This window comes from Lagopus leucura, unplaced genomic scaffold (assembly GCF_019238085.1).
Source record: "Lagopus leucura isolate 7727_CA_CO unplaced genomic scaffold, USGS_WTPT01 Super-Scaffold_100002, whole genome shotgun sequence".
In the NCBI taxonomy this organism is placed as follows: domain Eukaryota; kingdom Metazoa; phylum Chordata; class Aves; order Galliformes; family Phasianidae; genus Lagopus; species Lagopus leucura.
Window position 1 is genome coordinate 61,283,262 of NW_024962263.1, and position 22,937 is coordinate 61,306,198.

At 35.5% G+C, this 22,937-nt stretch overlaps 1 protein-coding gene across 6 annotated transcripts in view; it reads left to right on the forward strand.

Annotated features, from left to right (window-relative positions):
* The window catches only part of HNF4G (hepatocyte nuclear factor 4 gamma), a 60,004-nt gene that overhangs the window by 9,709 nt on the left and 27,358 nt on the right, over positions 1-22,937 (forward strand). For 2 of the 6 annotated variants that reach the window (XM_042869997.1, XM_042869994.1), the window contains 3 exons: positions 8,593-8,723; positions 9,345-9,475; positions 15,083-15,187. The gene's annotated coding sequence lies outside the window, so the exon portion shown is untranslated. The remainder of the gene's footprint in view (positions 1-8,592; positions 8,724-9,344; positions 9,476-15,082; positions 15,188-22,937) is intronic. The other 4 variants (XM_042869995.1, XM_042869999.1, XM_042869996.1 and 1 more) reach the window with 3 other exon arrangements.

The window sequence follows — 22,937 nt, forward strand, 5'->3', positions numbered from 1 at the left end:
TATAGCAATAGGACTATTGAAGGCTTTAGAGAATGTGTGCGCATTTCAAAGTTTGTATATATATATATATATATATATATATATATATATATATATATATGTGAGTTAGAAGGTTACTTTTATTATGTTGCAGGTTGCCAAGTTCATTAAAGTCTCATTCTGTAACATATGCACATTTATGGAATCACACCACAGTAAATCTGTTAAGAATGAGGTAATGCCCTGAAAAATCATGGGGAAATGCTAGCAGTTTTTAACTGTAGGCTAGCTTTTTAAAAGCACAGCTGAAGAAGTCAGAACAGTTTTATTAATAACACATTCGATTTGCAGCTGAATAAAGAATTCAAAGTATTGCTTTTGAGTAAACTGAAACCGTTTCAATAGTCACCAGGCTCTAGGAACATCTGCATTGAGCTAGAGTATGCTGTTATTAATACGTCACTGCTATCATGTGGTGTGGGGAAATCATTAGCACCAATTCTGCACACTGTTGCTGTCTCATGAAGTTCAATTAATGGGGTTACACTGGTTTAAAATCACTGTGAAACAAGGAAAAAAAAATGAATCCCACCTTTTTTAGTAAATTCACAGTCATTGGTGAAACATTTTTTATTTCAGTGCTAACTTTGCATGTAATTCTGTTGAAGCAATTGCACGGCTTGTACCTCAACAATGGCACAGCATGGATTTAGACAACTACTTACTCTTGATTGCAAAAATTATAGGCACCATTATGTGACAAAGAATTTTCTCACTTTTAGAGAACCTTAATAAATTTCTTTGCCCAATCCTTTTAACTTGGAAGTTCACATGTAGGGGCTGAATTCCAGCATTTATAAATGTTTGCTACATAAGTGTTTTATTTTCGGTGTTTTCCAGATTTTCTTTTGAAGGAAAAGCTTCACAATCTAGTCCTATGAGTTGCAGCTATTACAGCTCTCTTGGGGAGGCTTTAGCAGGTGGGGCTCTCTACAAAAGCTGTTGGAGGCATATAAAGTGGAGAAAAAGCACATGTACTGAACTGAAGAAAGAAATTACAAACCTTTTAAAAGGCAGTATGAGAAAGTGCAATAAATATCCTAAATTTTGAAACAAAAATAAATTATTCCCTATCTAAAGATTCTTTAAACAGAGACCCTCCACAGGTCAGTGCTTTGTGCAGAATATAACAACATAAATGTAAAGGTTTCCCTTGCCATCCAGCTTAATGAGGCTATTAAATATCTCAGATAAGACTCAAATTAGCACAGATGACTTCTAGGTGTTACCATTAGATATATAATTAATATTTATTGTGATCATAGTTTAGCACTAGTAATTCCACAGATGTGTGATAAACCTGCTTTTTGATTTATTCAAACACAATTTCAGCTGTTTGTCTTTCATCTGGAAATCACTTTTGAGATCAAGTAGTGTATTTCAGTGAAATCGGTGATTAACATTGACACACCAGTGTCCCCATAAGGAGGTCTTGTTTTTATTAACACATTCTCACTCGACAATGAGAGAGGTGATAGCACCTTCCCATAGTTCAGGTTTACTTGATGAAGCAAAATAGCTTGCAGACCTTGAGAGAATGAGACCCATAGGATTGGTTGTAGTCCACTTTCTCATTTGTGATTTTCTCTTTTTCATTTTGTTTGAGATTGAATTTGAGAGAGAGCTTTGTTCCGGACAGTAGTTTATGGCAGTGGGCTGAGGAGATGAGATTTCATTGAATCAAAGAACTAATACACAAAGAGAAAATATGTGAAAATTGAAATGACAAGGTAGAGTAGCTTGGTTGTTGAGGTAGACAAAATAAGTAGGTTCTCAGGGAAATGAGGTGGGGATTTTTTCCTGACCTAGATTTAGTTTGAACAAGAACAGTTGAGATGGAAAACCTAGACATTATAAAAACTTGATAGAAATAGAAAAAAGTATTTGTCTCTTTTTCTTGTAACTTTATGTTGAAAGATATGTAATGGTGTGATCCTACAGCCTGGAAGAACCCAAAGCAGGGTTCATTTTTGCTAAGGTAACGCAAGAACCATAAGCATAAGGTATTATAAGTTTATCTGATTAGAGTGGATTTCTTTTTACTTTATTTACTATTCAGAATTACTGTCAGAGCAGTTTGTAATACAGGAATGCAGAGGAAAATCAGTAGCACTTAAAAAAATCTCTTTTCTGTTCTAGTTTTTTTTTTTTTTTTTTAATCTAGAACAATAGTATATTTATTTTCCCTCCTTTTTTTCCTTTAGAATCACTGGGGCAAGCTGTGACTGATCTAAGACATGTGAACTACCTCTTTGTGAACAGAAGTATAAAATCGTGTCGGTGCACCCATGCCGCAGCACTGTCAGAGCTGTACTGTTTTGAGCTCAAAGAGCCGGGAGGGCTGCCAAGGCTCTCCGCTTCCACAGTAACTGTCTCCCCACTCTCTGATGTGACGGAAGAGAGAGAATTATTTTGCCTTTGATTAATAAGGACTTAATTTCAGTACAGCTTCCTTTGAGTCTTCTGCAATGCTCAGGGAGAGAACAGTCAGCGCAGCTTTGGTGGCGCTCAAGGGAGTGTGCCCCAGCAAGCGATTGTAGCAAGTGGGACAAGCCTGGGCTGAACCCCAAGCAGAGCAGTATTTCTGATATTTTTTGTGTGCATGCTTTTGCTCTTACTACCTGAACAAATGTCCATTACATTCAGGTCATGTCGATTTAGAACATAGGATAACTGTAACGAATTTGACATTTTTTATCAGTTAGCTAACATTTTCTACAGAAGCCTGTTTTTTCATGTTTGTGTTTTGATTGCTTTTAAACTTCTGCATTGCTTCTACTCAATTGCTATGCAGTATTGTTCACAGCTACTCTGGATTATGTATTCTTTTTTTTTTTTTCTTTTTTTCCCCCACTCTATTAAAATGATTAACATGGCACAAAATAACCACATCTCAACAAAGCACTTTCAGGTCTCAGTTCCTTCACCAGTGAGGAACACTGAGCAGAATGGCTGTACCTACATCTTATCCCTCTACCTCCTCAAATGGTGATATCTTACAGTGCAGCTTCACACTTCCATTTTGCTGCTGGCTGAAGTCTTCTGTAGAAAGCTGCCTTAATTTAGAAATATTTATGAAACTGTACAAAAGCATACAGAAGCTTAAAAGTCAGTAATTCAATTTGACACTAACTTTCCTTATATCTGATGTTCAGAGCAAACCCCAGACTAGTCTGAACCACCACTAGGTTTTCCATATATTACACTGATGCTTGTTAGTCTCATGAGGCTGAATGCTGTTTGCTGGCATAATAAAAGATAGCCTTTGCTCTAGGACCGTTAGTGCTTTAAAAGTATTATCAGCAAAGTTAATATTTCTACTGCAGACTTGACTTTCACAGCCCCTTCCCTTCTTTATTTGCCAAAATAAATCTACTTCATTTTCCACCTGTGGAAAAGGGGAGTTTACTTGGTCCACTTTTTTTTTCAGGCTGAACCTGAGGAATGGCATGGAGCTAGGTCAGGGTAGGTTTAAGTAGGATATCAGGAAAAGGTTCTTTACTAGAAGGTGATGAGCATGGAACAGACTCCTCAAGGCAGCAGCCATAGTTCTAAGCTGCTGAAGTTCAAGAAGCATCTCTATCATATGATCTGGTTTTTGGGTGGTCTTCTCTGTGGAGCCAGAAGTTGGACTTGATGATTCTTGTGGGTGCTTCCTGACTCAGAGTATTCTGTGATTCTACAAAATTAATTAACATGTCCTCTTTGAAAAGTACCAGTGCCTCTGTTTTGGGTAAGCGGATAGCTGGATGTTTTTCAGGTGTTAGAAGAAGCAAATGCTTAACTTCGAAGAGCCATATAGTATAAACAGGGCCTACAATGTCCAGTGTAACCATCACAGTAACTATAGTAAAAGGATTGAATACTGAAAAATAATGATGATCTATTAATTGATTGATGAGCTATATGAATAATGAAAAATAATGAAAAATCTGATTTTTTGTTTTTTGATGTAATTTTTCTATCTCTTTCCTCCTCCTTTACTTCTTGCTGCAACTTGCTAGTATTTATACGTGGCCCAAAAAAACTTGGCTGGAAGTGATTCTTTAAAATCCTCAGAAGATAGCTGGTTATTTGTTAAACAACCCCATGGGACTGCCAGGTTCCTTTCTTAAAAAACATGAAGTTAATTAGTCACCGTGTTCAGAGAGTGGTGAGGGGTATTTAATACGAGTGAGAAAAGGGATCATTATAAGAGATAAGTTTATTAGGACAGTATTTCATAAAGTTCCCTTTCTTATTCTTATGAGAATCTCTTATATCTCTTACAAACATTAGAGAAACAAACAGTTGTGATAACTTCCCTAATTTTTACTGCCTTTACAGGAACACTGCTGCGGTTTAGGTTATGTTACAGAGGCTAGAAGTAACTGCCATGGTACCTTGAGAGAAGGAGTGTATGTGATTACTGGGAGGTACTAATGAGGTAGTATAACACTCCCAGTAAATCTGCCCTTAGTTTCACCCCAGATAGGAGGTAATAAACTAAGACTAGAGTGGTATTTTCAGGCCTCAACCAGTGTACTTTTGTATCAGCTTTTTTTTTTTTTTTTTTTTTTTTTTTTTTTTTTTTTATTACTGCAGAACCTTTTGTTGGTTTAAAGTCTTGGTTGGCTTAAATCTTGCGAAAGTAGAATTTTACTCCTTTGCTTGATAATGAGTCTCTCCAATATTTTAATTTTATATGCATATATATACATACGCATACGTCATAGAATCATAGAAACATAGGGGTTGAGAGGGACCTCTGGGGATCATCTAGCCCAACTTCCCTGCTAAAGCAGGCTCCCTACAGTAGATTACACAGGAAAGCATCCAGGTGGGTCTTGAATACCTCCAGAGATGGAGGCTACACAACCCCTCTGGGCAGCCTGTTCCAGTGCTCTGTCACCCTCACAGTAAATAGATATGTATAAAACATACTTTATGTGTTAATATATGTTTTGCTTATGTATCTATTGCAGTAGGATTGAAAATGCAGTGATCACTGTCCAATAATGGAAGAAGACCCTGGTCTTGCCCACCAAACACTTGATAAATGTTTTCAGCTAACTTAAGAAATGAAGTTATTTTCTACAGTTAGCTTGTCTTTATTCTTATCAAAACTGTGGGTTTTTCCAGTGTCAGGACACTTGATGGGCGGATACTTCTTAGGAGAATAGAGGACTTATCAGTGTTTGCTTAGGATCTATTACATTCTTAGCCATAAAAGTAGCTGTGCTGTCTATAGCACCCATAAATCTTAACCTAGTCAAGGCTACTGTCTCTTTCTTCATGTGAATTTGCATTTAAAACCATAGGCATAAACCAGTTGCAAATACCTGATTTCTTCACTGCAATTTTTGAGAATTGGTAACAGAATTCAGTTTGCAAAACTGCCAAAATTACTTACCAGCCCTGCCACAGATTTGTGCTCTTTGCCCTTATAATGAAAGAATATTCCTTAGGCACATAATCACCAGAGGGCACTGTTACACATATTCTTACAGATGATTCTTTGGGTGAAGGAGGTGAAAGTCTTGGAAGAAATGGTATATTAGTTTTGATGTACACTTCTCATAGGGAAACTGCTGTTGACAAGGTAGTTCCAACTCTGCTTTAATTTCTTTGTATGGATAAAGTACATTCTTCTTGTTGAGAAGTGGCCATTGCTATCATTGTTGACATTTGTTTAGAGCTCTTATTTGTTTGAACTAGCTAATTCATGTCGAGCTCCATGTAACTTCTAAGAAATGAATCTAAAAAGCTCTGTGTGGATTTCCACCAAAGCCACTGAAAGTAGCAGAAGAGCAATAATATTTCTGTTCTTTTTATTTATTTTTAGATGGAAAGAATGAACAAGTAATGTTGAATGAAATCAGTAAATCAGCTTTAGATAGTTATTTATTGTTGCTTATTACTTAAAAAGTATATACTCAGGTATTGTGGCAACAGTATAATTGTGGAGGAAGTCTTTATATGTACACAGTTACACAAATTTGTATTTCTATTGGGTAAATAAAGATAGATGAGAAAACAAAATTATGATGAAAATACTTCAGGCTATGTTTTGTTTTGGAAATAGGCTACTTTTGCTAGTTTTCTTACAGCAAACCTTACTCCAATGCCTTTTGGGCCTGATCACATACTTCAAGACTTTTTATTTGTATTTTTCATAGCCAAAGATTTTTTTTGTTTGTTTCTCTAGGATACGTTTGGTTTTCTGTGTGTGTATTTTTGCTTCTCTTTGTTTTAGTATTTCTGGTACCATCAAAATGAAACAAGACATGCCCTATAAAAATGGACCTTCCTGAACAAATGAACATTACCAGTTGTTAAGACTTAGACATGTTTCTAGTCTTTTGTTGACCATGCTCCAGCATCTATTATCTGTGAATATCAATGGCTTTTTGTTCATAGAGTGGATTTCTCATTTTTAAAGAAGTTCCTTATCACTGATTCGGTTGTTAGTGGTTGCAGAGAGAGCTGCCATCCAGAGCCCAAGCTGGCCACATTGACTTCTTTGCTCTCAGCGGCGAGGAGACTGGCTCCGTTGTCCATGGGGAATGTCAGCAGTAGGAGCTGGAAATCCACTGTTCTTGCTCTATCTTAAGGATGTTTTCTGTTTCACCTGTTTCAGATTTTTCCACAGGAGGTTATCACAAATTATCATGATAAAATAGCACACTGTTCACAAGTTGGTATTTTAAGATGTTATTCTTTCAATGATCTTTTCACAGAATGATTTATATTTACTGATCTGTCTCACTATTCTATGTTTGTTATGCTCTTGCATCAAAATACTAGAACGTCACATCTGGCCTCTTGGTGCTTTGTGCTCCTTGCCTCCTTCTCTCAGTACTGTCCCATCCTGAGAGCGAACAACTGTCATAGCTCCTGCCCTGTCCTGGTGAGAAGGAAGCAAGGATCCGCTGCCTTTTCAGGCCTTATCGCAATGAAGTTTGTTTCATGGCTTCTTGAAAGGCCTTGATTCACAAGGTAGTGAAGTTTTTTGCAGTTGCAAATCTATTGGGTACCTCCATAGTGCATCCAAATCACGAGTATTGGATGTGGATCTTGTAAGCCAGTTAGAAAGATGTAAGAGGATTTGCAAAGGCACCCTTTACATGTCATTTCTGTGTCAGTCAGGATGGCAGCCATGACAGTGATACTGGGCAGGTTTTTGTAACTACTTCAAAAGCTTTGGGTAAGGAGAGGATAATGCTCCTTTGGGTAAGGGCACATGACACTTGAGTTCTGTTCTCCACAAACTGCACTGGAAACGTTAATAGAACAGATGTGTTAAAACAGTCAGACAGTACTGATTCCATGGGACTTCTGAGTATGTCACTTTCTTTTCTGTTAAGTGTTTTGTAATTTTTTGCTGATTTTTTTTTTCCTGCAAGCCCATTTGATTATACTTAGTGCAGCCTTGATGCAGTTCACTTGAATTGCTGTATCAGTGAGATTTGCTAAAATAAGTCACACATGAATTGTAGGCCATTATCTATCATTAACTCATCTAGAATTTCATGGTAAACTAAGTGCCATGTATAATGTGTTTCTCAATTGCTACTGGCTATGTTGTCTTAGTGTAGCAGAATGTGACTGATACACAGTTGTGTGCAGTTCAGATAGATGAAAACCAATTTTTTAAAAAGAGCATTAGTTCATAATTGAAAACATTTTACATTATTTCAGTTATTTCAATTGATGTGTAAACATTAAAATCAAAATTTATCATATATCTGTTTTAGACTTATTAGTTGCATACATTTCTCATGAAATTCATATCTGTGCAGAAAAAGAGCAAAGGAAAGCAAACGAGCTCTTATTCAGGATATGTTTATTAAACTTAAAAAAAAAAAAAAAGGCATTATTTGAAGTTAAGCAGTTGTTTGTACTTTAAAAGAACATATTTCGTAAAACAGATTTCATTTACACCTGAAACTGAGCTCTATGATTTGCCCACAAGCACATATGATTGCTGTAATCATTTACAGTTAATTGACAGCTGATGAGTTCAAGACAACAATGGAGTAGCAAAAACGAACTTTTGCCATCATGCTTCTCTATGGAGTACTTAGGATTATGGTCAGATTTTCGAAAGGGTTTATGCATCAAAAGATTCTAACAGGCATCTAGTGAAATACACCATCCCTATCCTGTGTCTGTAAACTGAAATTCCAGACTGACAGCAAAAAGGTACAGGACAAAACTACCATAAAAATAATGGTTCACAGTTCTCTTTCACATTTAAAGCAATATTACACTGAGCACTGCAGCTGTGTGTGTTTGAAGTCACTGTACAAGATTCTTGCTCTTTATCACCCTCTTCTGAGCATTAGCGATCTCGTCCTTCTCTCATTTAGTATTTCAGCTGAAAGTCACACATTTTAACTTGCTGGTTCCTGGCAGGATGAGGCTAGCCATTACCAAGAGCCATGGGTTTTCCTGCAGTGCATATATAAATACATCTCATGGTGCCTGAATATTACTGAGAAATCTCTGTATCTTTTTATGGGACTACTCAATCTTCTGCTGGTCTGTTGTTTGCGTATTCTTCTTGTGTAGGTTTGTTCAATGCTGTTTTGCTGAGATGACGACTTTCCAACGGGACTGAGATTTCTGTTCTTGTCTGCTTCTTTACTGTTGAGAACTGCCTGGGACAGAATGTTCTCTATGGGAAGAACACTGCTAGGCTGGTATATTGCAGTCTTTTTATATCTATTCATTTCATCTAATTTCACCTAATTTTATGTAATTTCCTGTATACTTGCTAGGGATTTGCACAATGTTTTCTATACTATGTCTTCCAATAGTTAATGGAATGTTTCAAGTAAAATCAGTGGTTGCCTATAAACACATTAATGAATATTTTTATGGCATAAAACAATTGCAGACATAAGGGCATTAGAAATTGAAAAAAAATATTTTGTTGATCTGAATAAAATTTAACTTTCTCCATCAGACATGTCATCGAGCCATTATCTGAAGATCATTCTCATGCTCATGCGAGCTGCTATTTCTAGATGTACCTTTAGACTCAATTGTCTTTTCTAACTAACATTTTTAGATAGCTTTCCTCACCATCTCTTTTTTAAATAAAAACCCTGGTTCATTTTCTTTACGTGAAACTGAAAAAGCCTGTGTCCTTTGTCCCTCAGTACCTTCTAGAAGATAATGTGTATTGCTAATGTTGCAGATGTAGTGCTGCTTTGTAATAATTTGTACGCTTTGTGTGTGGATTTGGTTACTGATTGGTATACTTTATGACTACTTTCAGTTAAATATTGGAAGTTTATTGTGTGAAAATATTTGTTTAGTTTAGTACAGGCATGTTGGAAAATCAAGAAGAGTGGCTTGAGAAAACTCTAACACAGCTTGTGCTACAAGCAGCACCATTCACTTTTGCATGCCTCTGACCCGCAGTGGTTTCACTGATGAACTCGTCAAAGTGAGTGGCAAAAATCTGTGCTCTTTGACATAGGAAATAAAAGTCTAGTAAGATTGAAAAGGATAAGAAACAAGAAGATAGACATGAGAGGGTAATGATAAAGAATTGCAGGAGCTTGAGTGAAGTCTCGTTGATTGTTTTGCTTCTCACTGGTCACAAGGTCCCCACAAGAAAAAAAAATCTTACTGGCTAGCTGGGCATGTGGGCCAGACCCTACTGTAACTTGGGACCATCTTTAGTCAGAGTAATTGTGTAACTTCATAGAAGTGTTGAAAAATTGGCAGAAATGGGTGTTAATCTCAGTCTGGGTTCAGTGTTGCACACATCATTAGAGCTAGTCAGAAATATAATTTTATTTGTTAAAGTTCTAAAGGTTTTTTTTTTTTTTAACTTTAATTCAAATATGAACATTATTAATCAACTAACTAACATTTATTTTGACGACCAACTTACTTCTTTTTCTTTCTAACCGCTGTTATTTTACATATACTTTTTCAGAAAAACTTTTCTATATCAACCACATTTAGTTTTTGCATAGTAGCATTCTTGTCAAGTATCTCTGATGATATTACTGTAGTGACTGAAGAATTAATATTGTGAATGCTTACAGAGTTGTGAAAAAGTTTTCCTCTTAGAAAATCCAGGAATATATCTGTTATAATTACGTAATTTATCAGCATATTTCATTAAAGATATGAAGATTTCTTTAATGATTATAATTTCTTAGAATTGTAATTAAATTGCCTTCTCTCTCTTGTATATATGTGCAAATGCACTGTATATGTGATGAAACCCAAATTGTCTATAGATATTAATTTTTCTACGTATCTTGTTAATTTGTTTACATTATCTGGTTAAATTGGCCCAGAGTTTCATTCTGGAAACAAAATTGTAACTATAAATGTGAATATATTTGCTTATCCAACTTCAGTGTCAGCTTTTCTTATTAAGATTAGGTAAAGTACATGTTGGCCACATTCTAACAGTGAATTCTTACAATAGTTTAAACATGTAAGTAAACAAGGCACAGTACATATAGGCAATGTCATTTAAAAAAAAAAAAAGAAAACGTCGTCTACAGAAGTCAGCTACAGATCACTTGTTTTTTTTCTTGTTGACAGTCAAGTTTCATTGCCACTATTTATGTTATGAATGTTCTATTTAAATATACTAAAAATACTTTCATGTTTTTTACTGCTGGATAATTCAGACTTCATTATTGCCATTGTTTCCTGATTTATTTTTAGTTTCCCTATTCAGAGAAATCTTCTAAATTTAGGGAGGCATAAAGTTGATAGAAAGCTGCATATGTTTTCCTAGCCCTTTTCCAATTGTGTGACATTTTGTCAAGAGTATAAAATTATGTAGCAGAGAGTAAAATATGGATTGCACAGAAATCAATCATCCTGAAAGGGGCACTATTTTTATTTTTCTTCCAATATTTTCTTCTTCTTTTTGTTTTGTTTATTTTGTTTTGTTTTCTTCTATGTTTTATTCTCCCTTGCTTTTTGAATAAAATGATGTGATTTATACATAGTGCTCTACTTTGGATTCTGACTCAGTGAAATAATTCAACATGTAGATCTTCTTTATTGTTTTTTTATTCCAGCAGGCCATTTTTTTTTCACTGAAACATACTATTCGATCATTTGAAATTTCAAATACAAAAGGAAATTTTTTTTCTTCTCAGTAGTTTTTGACCAACTTTCCTATATATAGCATGCTATTTGAAGAATGTTTCCAAGCTATATGCCTTTTCTCTGTATCATGTGCACTTACTTCTGTAAACAAAACCTGTTGTATCTTTTTGCTTACAATATTAATACTTCTCACATGCTGTCTTGGTCAGGTAATTTATTTGTTCTGAGCAATTGGTAATTTATGACTGGACTTAGACATTTGTGTAGCTCATCCCAGTTTGAAAGAGGCCAGGTTCCCTGAACACTCTGGAGTCAAAACACTGCTGAAATCTGCAGAAAAATATTCTCTGATAAAATATCTCTAAAAAAGTCTAGGAGAGACTGGGACAGCAGGAGCATTGCAACAAGTGTGAAGTATAGCAGTGCAAAATGCAGTTTGAACCCTCCGAAACTACTTAAAAAGAATCCCAGATTTTCCAATTAAGTAGTGATTCAGAGACCAGTCCTACTAAAGTTGCCACAGAAAATGCATAACTGCATATTCACAGGCATTTCATAAACATTTGTTAGGAATATTTTAAAGAAGAAGTGGAAATCCACTCACATCTCATTGTGATGTAGTAAGCAATTCAACAAAGATCTCTTCCAGGTTCTGGAATTTTTTATCCTGAAAAATGGTTCAGTGAAAGAATTTCTCTAATTTCAATACCAATCTAAAGACATGTTGGCTTCATTACATACAGTATTTTTGTTTTTAATACATAGGGAATTACTTAAATAAAATGAGGCGAGACGAGATTAATTGAAAATAAACAAGGGGGACAGGGAAAGAAGAAAGGGGGAAATGTTGGGAAGGAAACACACAGCATGAGGTGAATCTAAAGTGATTCTGCAGACATTTTTCATGAAGAAGTGGCAACTCTAAAAAGATAAAATAGAGCAATTTTCATAGATAAGTGGATAGGTGGGTATATAGATAGAGAAATTAACAAGCTAGGAATGGTTAAAAGGTGAAACTAGAAATAAGTGGAACTATGTTACTGTTTTTTTTTTTAATCCAGACTGCATTTTTGACTGTGACTAACCACTGGACTGTAATGGTTCACTGGACTTTTTTGTAGATTGTTGATCATTTTAAAATCAAAATGGGTTCTCCCAAAGGACAAGCACATGCTCCCTGTTAAGAATAACTGGATTACATAGCACTTTTCAGTGCTAGTCAGAAATCAGGGCGGATTATCTCAATGTCCCCTTCTGGCAATAATGTTTTTTAACAGTTCTTAAACAATACCATAAATTGCAAAGTAAAGATAGAGGAAACTAGTCTTAAATAGTTAATATGTAACTATAGCTCTTGAAAGAATGTGGTATTTTAATAGGAGTGGATTTTAGATCGACACAGCAGTGACTGGAAAAGTAATCACAGTATGCTATAGCTAGTTCAGCTTAAATTTGACTGCTTGTCAAAGTTGTATTTTGAGGAGATGAAAGCCTGAGTGGTCATCAGATTCATTCACAAGTTTTTAAATATGTTTCTTACTGCTATTTGATGTTTCAGCCTTTTTATGTTCCTAATTCTGACAATATACTTAAAGACCGAGGCCCACGTTAACACATTTTAACACAATCTCAGTGCAGCTATGCAGATTTTGCATTGTGTCAGATCCAGTTTGCTCAAAGTGTGGACAGCAGAAGTGCTGCCTGAACCTACTTGTTGTCCACTTCTACCATTTGGGGACTGACATTTTACATGAATAGCTAGCGACAGAACAAGGGTGAATGGTTTTAAACTAAAAGGGGGATTTAGATTAGATGTTGAAAAGAAGCTCTTTACTCAGAGGATGGTGAGACTCTAGAACAGGTTGCCAAGAAAAGTTGTAGATGCCCCATCCCAGGACGTGTTCAAGACCAAGCTGGATGGGGCTCTGGGCACCTGATCAGTGAGTGGCAACTCCCTCCTCAGCAAGGGAATTTGAACTAGACTCTCTTTAAGGTGTCCTCCAACCCAAGTCATTCTGTGATTTTGGGATTCGTTCTTAACCCAGCTTCTTAACCCACACCTATTCTTCAAGTATTGCTTTGAAAAAAAATGAGTTTTGGCTGAATTTAAAAAACTTTTCATACAACTGATCTTCCTTTCTGTGAAGTGTTTTTCCGATTCTTTGTTTTGTTTTGCTTTCATGGTTTGTGTGAGGCAGGCTTTAATGCATTGAGCATATCAAACAATAATCCTAACTAGGGATTTGAGTCAGAGGAAATTTAGTAGCAGCTCCTGATATCACTGGGTACGAAGGTCTCAGTCATTAAGGACCACAACTAAATAAACATGCTAGGATATGATTACTTTATTGCTCTTTGTTCATTTTATGTCATTTCATTGCCTTACTAATGGCTATAGGATTAAGTGTGTAAGGGAGTTCTGAAAATGTAGAACTGAAAGAGGTATATAAAGAAGTGTGTGCTTGCCATAGAGACTCTGTCTTTTCCTAATCACTAATGATAGAGAGACCAATTTACCTTGCATAGATAAGCAAGGGTAGGGAGAGGCACAGAGGGACTTTGTGAACAGATCCATTTCTAGGCTTCATCCTCACTTCAGTACAGCTGATGATTTTTATGTGCCTTCATAGTGGCCCCAATGGGAGAGGCTGTGCCATTACACGTGCTGCATTTTTCCTACCCAATTAGCCAAACAGTGCATTTCTGATCCATGGTTGATGTATGAAAATATGCATATGAGGATTACTTTTATATGTACATAAATAGCAAATAAAACACTCTCATTTCTGATATTGTCAAAATCAATCTTGTATACTGGTGCAGCAGTATCACTTATGAGGACAAAAAAGTACTGATGGGTTAATAATTTTACTGCTTTCTATTTTGCATGCACTGCAGTTTATAAGATCAATAAAGAATATAATGCCTCAGCAGACCTACAATTTAGACTGTAAGAATCTCTGGTCTTGACTAAAGTCCTACTGTATCTAAATAAGGGGAGCTATTTTCATCCCAGGTGTCTAGAAGTGATTTTCTGTGTTGTCATTTTCTTCCATGAGGAAGCACAATGTATGGCCCATAAGGTTTCTAGTAAAGTAAAAAGCAGAGCAAAGAATGATGTCTTGGGTGAAGCTAGTTTTCTGTTTCGTCTTCTTCATTTGTTTTATTTTAACTAGAGAATCTGAAAATGACATGTACTTACCTGGAATTTACTAACAAGGAATTACATTTTGGATGTAGAAAGAAAACATATTTCAGAACTTTACCATAGTATATATACCAACATGAAATTGTTTTGAATTTATACGTAGCATGGATGAAAAAAAAACAACAAAAAAGTTGTAAAACAAAAAAGATAGTACTGTCCCTAAAGCTTAGCTTTTAAAAATGCAAGTCATGCTAGAAAAATCAGCAAGGCAACATGGGATATAAGGTACTTTTCAAGGTTACTACAAAGTATCCCTTGTTTTTATTCATACCTTCATCCTTCTTGAAATCCTCTGCACACAGTCAAATTAAACTCCTTTTTTTTTTTTTTTAGATTTTTCTATTGCAAATCCTGTTTTACTATATAGTTTACCCTGTACCTAAACACTGGGGTCATCCAAAGAGCAGGAAATCTTTTATTCATATGCTTCTCTGTCAACAGTTCCACAGTTTTAAAAGCTTTCTGTCTCTTCTTCCCTATATATAATCCTTTCAGATAGCATTTCAAGACCTTGTAGAAATTCTATCTTTTGTTGTGTTTTTTTTTTTTTTTTTTTATTCTGCAAGTGGAAGAAGATCTGGCAACACTGTCTGATGACTTAGTCTTTTCTCAGAGTTTCTTTAATCTTCAATAATACCTTTGTACCTTGACTAAAAGTACTGTATTCTCATCCTTTATAATAAAAATAATTTTCTTTTGGAGCAAGATTGGTTTACATTACAGGTAGTTTCACATTTATTTTACTTTTATTGACTGCAGGTGTTACCTACAGGTGAGGATGGAAACACAGACCAGGAAGTCAGCCTTCCCTCATCTGTCTATGGAGAACTGAATCTTTCGTACTCTGTTGTTTTGTGTTCGAATGTAAGTAAAGTTTTGCTGTATGCTTCACTAATATACTTGCTTTGTAGAGACTGTATAGATAGTTGTCCTATTTTGATATGTCATCCTCTCAGAAAAATGATGACTGTTCGGAGACACAATTGTATGAATGATCGTGTGCTCCTGAAAGCCACATAAATATCTGTGACATTGGAGAAATTGGTGGTAGGTTAGTGGAAGGTGGGCACCACACTAAGACTTTTACTGGTAGGGTGTATTATCAATTATGTGCAATCAATACATTGTTCTACCAAGGCTGTGCATACTACTTTTGAGGCAACTGCTCCTTCATCATACATTATTTTTCCAGCTGTCCAAATTCTCTTATGCCCTGGGTAAGGTGACCAGAAGAGCAGAGAACCACTAGCTTCTTCATTTTACAACTCTAAAAAGTATTGCCCCTGAAGATCTAGTCAAGATCTAGTGATATTTTATACCGATTTTATCAGATATTTTTCAGTTCTGGGCTTTAAATATACAACATTTAAAAATATATTTTTCCCTTTTCTGCTTTATTAAAAGAATTCTATTGTGAACTCTCTCTCTCCATAATCCTTGTTCTTTCCTACCCAGCAGCAACTTATATGCTTTGAGTTCAGTTCAGCTTGCTTCATCAGGATGATTTTTTGCACATTTTTCTTGTTTAATTATATGACATTTCTTTTGCTCAATTTGTGCAAACATCCTTTGGACTTGTTGCAGTTTGATTGTCTGTCAAGGATGGTTGCAAAGAAGAGAAAATGATATTCAGAGAAAATAGTGTTAGAATGTAACTTATTTACAATTCCAATAACAACTTTGTGATTTGAACATGTTAGTAAAGAGTGTTTCATTCAAGTGTACATTACCACACAACTTGCTAAACATGTCTGAGAATAAGGCTACTCCAGTCTGGGCAAATTAGATGGATAACATCATTTGTGTATCAGCTGCAGTCAGTATAGTTCAGTTAATTGTTAGTAAGGTTAACATTCTGTCGTTTATATTTGCTTAATTCATAATTGGAATACCACACTTGATATTGCTCAGTAACTACTTAAAAAAAAAAGAAAAAAAGTAATGATGCAAATGTTGAGCAACATAAATCTAAAAGAGATCTTCTGAGTCATCAATTTGGCTGATATCATCAATAATAACATTCATAAATCAGTCTCTTAAAACCAGTTGAATCCCTTGCCTCTGCTATGTAACTGAAAGTTTGTCACAGCGCACTAATCCTTCCGCATTTAGAATCTTTCCACTTGTTAAACTAAAATTTAGTCCTTTGTTCTTATGAAGTACTGTTTCATTATCTATTTTTTTCATATATTCATCATACATGATTTGTAGAAAACACTCCCTCTCATTGTTTACTTCACCAAGGTGGGTAAACCAACTCCTCTCAATCCTCTTCTGCGATATCTATGTTCTCTTGCCCTGAACATGGCTGACAAGCCATTAGTGCTCCTTAATTTCAGCTGTAATGGCAACTTTTAAGCCCTTTCTCCCATGTAGATGGAAGCAGAAATACTGTGTAGTTTCGTGTGAATGACAGCAGGAGGTGTAGATGAGTTCTGCTCCCTCTATGGAATGTGTTCAGAAGTACTGGTGGAAGCAACTGGTTGACAGTTGACTTCTTCTGGCTAAGTGAACAGATGCTCCAGTGTTTCAGTGTTGAGACAGCTAAGCCAATCTTTTCATGGAAAATTACTTAAATATTTCTCTTAAAATTAGAGAATACTGTAGTAATTTAGCCTGGGAAGGTATTACGATTTGTAATAACCAAGGACAAATCTTGTACTAGTGGAAGAATGAGGGGTCTGGCTGTGGAGCAACTCTGCTGAAAAGATCCAAAGGGACCATAGCAGACAAGATGTCAAGCATGAGCTAGCCATGTGTTCCTTGAGCAGAGAGGGCAACAGCATCCTGGCTGTTACAAGAAAATGATTTCAAGTGGGATCAAAGACAGTAATATTTTTCCCCTTTATGCATCACGTTAGACAGCATTATTTAGTTCACTTCAGTATCACTTCTTTCTTGGCTGTATTTTATATTCAGGTCCCCTTCAGGAAATAACATCAAGCTAGGATTTTATTGTTCTAAATTTTATTTTTATTAATGCTTGTCTTCAAAAAAATACATCACAACAATCTGCTACAGTACTATTTCAGTCAAATTAATTATCTTCAAATTTGTAAGTTATGAAAAAAGCTGGTTCTGTTTCAGCTGTAAATCTTCTGTAGGCAGACAAATGAAAAATACTTCACTTATATGAAATAAAACTTTTGTTACCAAAGTTTGTGTCTTCATGTCTTTTTAGGATTCGGTGATTCTGAAGACTTCTGGGTTTTGGAGTAATTATTTCAGCCACATTTCCTAGGAATTGTTGGATTTCTGATTTTATTTTATTTTTTTTAACTGTGTTTCTAAAGCAACAATGCTGCAGTTTTATTTATTTGAGGTATGCAGGTCATATTAGATAAGCACATCAAAATACATTCTTAGATTTTCAATTAGGAAAAAACTTATCATGTTTCCTATCCCTAACGTTTATTATATGTCCAAAAAATTATAAAGAAGCTTCACCATTTCAGTTGTACTTACAAAGAGATCCAAGCAAGGCCAAATTTTAGCAGGAGACCACATTTCATATTAGAACAAGCAGAATATCCACCTCAAACTGCAAATGTTGCTGTCTCCTCCGGTACACCAATTCTGTTGCGCTAGGTATAACAGTCAGTCTACTACAACAATGCCTACAAGTCTAGAGCTTACATTACCTAAAAAGACAGTATCTTGTCACCCTTATTTCTCCCAGTCACCTGCAGAATTTGAAGTTTTTCAAATAATTTATTTGTTTTATGTGTGTTAAAACCTTGCCATAAATGGTTGGATATGCCCATTAATGACCTTTTTGTCATCTGTCTAGTTTAAGTCATTTAGTTTGCTTACACACAAACTCTTCTGACTCAGCCTTCCTGATACTTAAACAAATTTGTTCTGCAGTTCATTCTGATAAGGAGATACTTTTCTAGGGGGCTTTTGCTTACTTTACAAGTTGAAAGACTGACTTCTCACAGGAAGTTACTTTTACCATGCTCCCGAATCAGATAGGGGTATTCAAATACTAATGTGTTTTAAATGCTGATGTATTTACAGAACTTAATGATCAAGTGGGCTGCTACCTTGGATATTTTCTCACATGTGTAATTAAAGCAATATTATTACCTGGGTAATGAATCATTTTTAGATAGGAAAGGTTGCCAGGGCATTTAATCAGTAAAAACTACAGTTTATAGCTGCTTTTTTTCTGTTGAATCAGAGGAAAAGTTGTATATATTCACAACATTGTTTTGAAAAATCACCAAAATATTGCAGCGCAGCAATTTTTGTGTGATTCTCCTGAGATATAGTTAATAGATCTGCTGTGATTTCTCCTTTTATTCAACATTGTTTTTTAAAAAGGCAGCTTAACCTGTCATGGAAAGCTGTTCCTGTACTGTTCTCGACTGTAGTGTACCTGCAGGACGGGGAACTGACGTGTGTCCACTGTATGCTTTGTATTTCTGATTCCCAGAAACCAAGGAAGAACTGACTAGGCTCTGAGCCTCTCCTCTTAGTGTTCCTTCTGAAGGAAACTACAGAAGAAAAAGTAGCCATCCCTGGAGGTATTTCTAGTGGAGTCAACATCTCTAACAGTATTTAAGAGATACGTGTATGTCACATGAAGGTGTGTAGATTACTGGTAGCCTTGGTAATGTTAGGTTAATGGCAGGACTTAATGATCTTGAGGGTCATTTGCCACCTAAATCATTATATGATTCTATACATCCATATCCTACAGTTGCGGGGAATTTGAATACATATCCACAATTGGAACTTCCATGCAGTAGAGATGTTCTGCAGTTAGGGAAACTCACCATTTTTCTGTCTCTTTCTGTTACAAGGAATGTTCTTCACCTAGACTATTTTTGGATTTCAATACATGTAGCCCCATTCTTACTATGAAGAATTATGTGGGTATAGTGCTCAGCATTTTATGACTGCACACATGGCTATGTGTGTTACGTTGGCTGACTCTTGCTAAAGCTCAGGCATTCTGAAACATTTTATAAGGTGAAGTAAACATCCACTATATGTAGTAGGATCACAACAGTACTTGAATTTGTTTTGATTTTGATAAAGGATATTATTTCCCTTGGATTTGTATAACTCATAGCAGATAGGACATATGATATACTTGCAGTTTTGAGAAAGTACTCAGGTGAATAAAGCTGAAAGTAGGTCTCCATCCAGGGTCTCCACCTTCTCTGACTTGTAGGATTCACCAGTGGGCGTTTTGAAGGATGACACAATTCAACTCAAAGTCAAAGATATGTTTGGTGATTCTTTTTAGAAGTGCTTTTTTCTTTCATCAGACACAAAGACAATTAGACTTCTAGTGTGCATACAGATGACTATGTTGTAGGCACATGGACTCAAGCGTCATAAGCACTATATGCTCTCCTCTCCTCCTCTGTTCATAAAAAGAGGAATATACTTTTACCCTCTCTTATAGATACAGAGATAAATTTACTGACTACAAGATTCTTGGATAAAGTGATGAGGCCTACATGAGTACACTAAAAATAACTATATGATCACATGAATATTGCTTGTGTCCAGAAAACCCACCCTGACACAGAGGTTATCTATAATATTTAATGTAGAATTGATCATGCAACTTACATTATTATAGCTACACATAATGATTCAGATTGAATCTTAATGATTGCATTGTGGCTTTGGTCATAACTGTACCTATGACTGTTTCTCAAAGCTTCCTCTTACGTAGACTTAAGATTAGGCCCAAGTACAACTTTGCAGTATTGCTTCCTTCATAGTTTCCATGCCAGCAATTTTTTCCTGCTCAACTTGATCAATGTTCTGGCTTTATTCTTCTAACAGATAAGTCCATCTTAGCTCTCATAAGATTAATCACCAGTTTTTTAAAAGGGACTTTTGCTAATTTTGAACTTATTAAAATTACTGTCAAAAATCTGTTCGGAATGGATTTATTTGTATCTTTCAGAAGTCACAGGAATTAATGTTTTATTCCTACCTGGGAATACACCTAGCATTAATTTTCTTCTGCAGACAATTTTCTTTCATGTGAGCTGGGATATGAATTCATTGCATGCACAGAGAAGATGCTTCTGCCCATAAAAATCAACTCTCCAGGACCTTCCTAATTCTTAGAAGAGCTCTGATTGTATTTTCAAGGAGATACTGTAATCATTTTGTATTTGCTGGAATAATGGATTTGTTCTCTTAAAGAAAACAATGTAATGATTTGAATATGAAATTTCTTGGCTTCTGACCAAGTGAAATGGCTTCATTGGACCAGTTTAGCAGTATTAGAAGCTTTGGATTATTGATTCTGATATGGAAGCTAGATTTTTAGTAGTCCCTTCATATATTACTGTTCTCAGAGGAAAAATTATCCCTTTGAAAGTCAAGATATTTTACATGCATGCTTCCCCAGGATATGAGGTGTTCTGAAAATCTTCATGTTTATTACTGCATACAATTGAGTTCTTTTAATACTTTAAAAGACTGGTCCAAAATATAATTGCAATAGAATATATGCCCTAATACTTTCCTCTCATGCATTCTGGTAGTATTTTGAATTTTCTTTGCTGTACTTTCAGTTTAAACTCTTAGTTTTTAGTACACTCTGAGCTTCACATTAACTGATTTTCTTGACAGTAAAAATGGGAGAAGTTGTCAAGCCAAGCATAACCGTGCCAGTGGCTTGGAAGAGTTAAGCTGATTGTGTTGACACAAAGTTCTTTCTGCAGGAATGTGATGAGTCAGTTCAGACACTAGTTAAAATTTTTAATTTTAGATAGAGTAACTGAAAATAATGGGACTTGTCTGACTATTCAGTTATCTAAGTAGTTTTTTTTACGTGGGACTAGGAGTTACACAGTCACTAACTCGGGCAGAAGTGTACTGAGTTCGACCTGAAAAATTATGTGGAATATATTACTCATTCAGCAAGGGATGGGATTTAGAAGTTAGAAGACTTGCTATAATTAATTCATCACACAGAAGGATTCTAAGCAAGATTAACAAACAAACAAACAAACAAAAACAACAGAACAAACTGTGTCCAAATAGTGGTTAACCTTTTTTAAACACTTTTATTGTTTATGACAAAGGCAAAGGTGTTTATCTGTGGAGTAAAAAGGAAAAATATATATCATTATGTAGTATTTCTCAAGATAACACGGATAAATTATAAGCTACCTAGCTGGCTATATAAAACATTGTTTACGAGTAAGTTTCAATAAAAACCTGCCAAGGAGGCTTGTTAAGAAATTGCTAATCACATGAGGATGATTGAACAAGGACTTTTAATCATGCTTATCAATATCACGATGTTTTGGTTTTATCTTGTGCCTGAACTCTCCTATTTTCTTCTCAGTTCATTCTGGTCTCCAAGACAAATCTCTGATTAATTACCCTGTGTATCAGAAAATAATAAAAGTTATCTGATCTAAGCAAATAATTAACAAGTCACTCTAGTCGTTTAAATGTAACTCAGCAAGACTTGCCACAAAACTGTACACTACAAAAATCCTTTAAGCTCTGTAAACTGTCAAAACTTCAAGGCTATTGTGAGTTTTCAGGAATAAAATGAACTGAAGAATATTCAGTTAAAACAGAAATATTAAAGTCTACCTAATAGTAATCCAAACACCTAACAGTAAACTTTATCTGATGCTATGTAAAAAGCAAAAGTATCCCTTTTTTTTTTTTGTATTCCTCCACCCTATGGAAATGCACAATTATCCAGATAAGGTTAGCTAATTTATTGTTAATCTGGCCACAAAGCAAGCACAGAAATGGATTGAAGTGGAAAAATACAGATTTACTACTAGCTTATGGAGAAAATCTGCTCACAGACAGTATAATATCAAGAATTACTAGAATCCAATATTTAGGACTGAGACATATTTGAGCAAGATGGAGAGCTTCCCCCTGCTAAATACATTTTTGTAGGCACACTCGATAATAATTCAGGAGCCAATCCAACTGTTAGAAAAACACTGAATAGAAATTCACATGTGGATGCATACATGCATGTATACATGTGCATTTTATATAAGGCAAGATTTTAAATCTGCTTTTGTCTGTCTACATTTGTCTCAAGGTCTACTGTAGCCAGATGCCTCCTGGAGCTGCTAGAAAGGGGAATGTGTGAAAATTGTGTCCTTGGTCTTTTAAATCCTAATGACTAGTCTCCTAACCAGGAATATATGTCATGACTGTCACTTCTCCCTTAGGTGTCCCTGTAAATCTTCTCATAAAAATGTCGTACTTGAAGAGGCACAGTCTTGACTTTGGGTTCTCCACCACCCAGGCACACTGCTCTCCATCAGTGCAATTGTATAATATAACTGCTGGTTGACATTTCATGGTGGCCTGTATGCAATGGTCCATGTGCCACCTACAGACTATGAGGTGGCTTTCTCTGGACATTTCTGCTCTTAAGTAGTTGTTTAATTTGGTGGAAGGCTATCCAGAAATCTCTCCACTAAGGTGAACACTGTGTAATGTCAAAAGACAGTTTTTAAGTATTAGCTGTTCACATACAATTACTGTAGGAGCAATCTAGCTCTCCTTAGTTGAAGAAATTCATTGTAATATGAATAACAAAGAGTGAATAATGAAAATAAAGAGTGAATAATGAAGTGAAATAATAACA